The following is a 2,053-nucleotide window of genomic DNA, read 5'->3' as shown; positions in this document are numbered from 1 at the left end:
CTTGTGGAGGCCGGTGAGACTGTATCTGACAAAGAGATATCGTACCAGTTAATAGGATCGTTACCTGAATCGTATCAAAGTCTGGTCTCTGTTATTTATGATGCATCTCCAGAAAACTTCGTGCCTGGAGTTATAAAGAATCAACTCATAGCGGAGTATGGACGTCAAGCGTTGAAAGAAGCATCCGGACACGCATCTACGGCTTACACAGCTCAAGTTCAAAAGAGTCATGGTTCGAAAGGACAAAGCAAACGATATCAAGGTAGATGCAATCTATGCAATATTTGGGGTCATAAAGCTGCAGATTGCAGGAATAAGTCCGCTTTAACTAAAGATAAAGATAAGAAGCCAGAGATACCTAAGAAAAAGAAAGTCATGAGAGGTGCATTTAATGCCTCAGCGATGATGACTAGCGCTACCGGATCATGTACTTGGATTGTGGATTCTGCGGCGACGCATCATTTTTGCAATTGTCGGGAATGGTTCTTCACTTACACACAATATGACTCGGAAGCCATTATTGGTGAAGGTAAATCCAAGGTTATTGGTCGTGGTGATATCTGGCTGAAAATAGATGAAAACATGTTCAAGCTTCGTGGAGTTATGCATACGCCAGGTATGCATAGGAATTTACTGTCCGGACGCCTGATGGACCGAGCCGGTTTCAAGTCGGTAATTGAACATTCCTGTTTTACAACATATTTTCCAAATGGGGATTTCGGATTTAAGGCCCATTTGTCCGAAGAGAACTTTTACGCCATTCAAGCCGAAGTTTTGTTGGATGGACCACTCGACGAGCAGGATCCTCAGAATATTGTTGAAACCCACTCAACAGCGACAAACCAGAGTCAAGAAAAGCTTAAAGGGATTGATTTGTGGCACAAACGCCTTGGGCATTTGAATGAAGATGATCTCCGATATATGGCAAACCATCAAATGCTAGATGGGCTCGACTTTCCAAGAGGGCACCTTGAGGTCTGTGCACCATGTCGTCTTGCAAAAAGTACACGCAGCACCCATCCACCGCTCAGGACTATCAGAAGTCAAGAAGTACTACAGCTCGTGCACTCCGATGTCTGGGGCCCAGCCCGTATTCCATCACTTGGCGGAGCGTATTATTTTATATCGTTTATTGATGATCGTAGTCGATATATGTCACTATACATAATGAAGCGAAAAAGTGACGCTTTTCGATGCTTCCTAGATTACAAGGCGGAAGCGGAAAATCAAACTAATACGAAAATCAAAGCTCTAAGGACAGACAATGGACTTGAGTATTTGGCCGATCGATTCAAGAACTACTGTAAAGACTCAGGAATAGTGCATGAGCGCACTAACGTATACTCACCACAGATGAATGGGGTTGCGGAGCGTGCAAACCGAACCTTGTTGAATACGGTACGGGCACTGATTGAAGATGGTAATTTACCTCACATACTATGGGCAGAGCTGGTTCTAACAGCAGCGAAATTGCGAAATCGTACAAGGCATTCCAAGTTGGGTGATAAGGTCCCCCTCGAGCTTTGGATACAAAAGAGACCGAGTGGTAGATTCTTACGTAGAATCGGTTGTCAAGCTTTTGTTCACATTCCTCCTCAAAAACGTCAGAGCAAGTTTCACAGAAGGGCCGTGCCTGGTGTGCTGGTAGGATATGCCATTGATACCATGGGTTATCGAGTATGGATCCCAGAACAGAAAAAAGTAATTGAGTCCAAGCACGTCACATTTGTTGAGGAAAGGATTGGAGTGGAACATATTGGGAATATACCACAAACATCTGATATAGTGTTCTACTCAATCGACGAATCACCAGAGCCAGAGCTAGAACCAGTCAACATAGCACAACCCGCCGAAAACCTGGAGGTCGCAAGAGTACACCCTGTGGGACGAGAAGCGGCAATTGGCCTACCTGGTTGGACACGAGAGGTGAAGATACGCCAATCTGGGGCCACTGCGGGTCAAAGAGATATATATTATCGCAGTCCTGACAACTTTACATTGAGATCATTACCTGATGTGAAACGATACGGACAAGAGAATAGTTTGGATTTGG

The sequence above is a fragment of the Leiobunum rupestre genome, chromosome 2 (assembly GCF_980474605.1).
Source record: "Leiobunum rupestre chromosome 2, qqLeiRupe1.1.hap1, whole genome shotgun sequence".
In the NCBI taxonomy this organism is placed as follows: Eukaryota; Metazoa; Arthropoda; class Arachnida; order Opiliones; family Sclerosomatidae; genus Leiobunum; species Leiobunum rupestre.
This window is presented reverse-complemented; position numbering follows the sequence as displayed.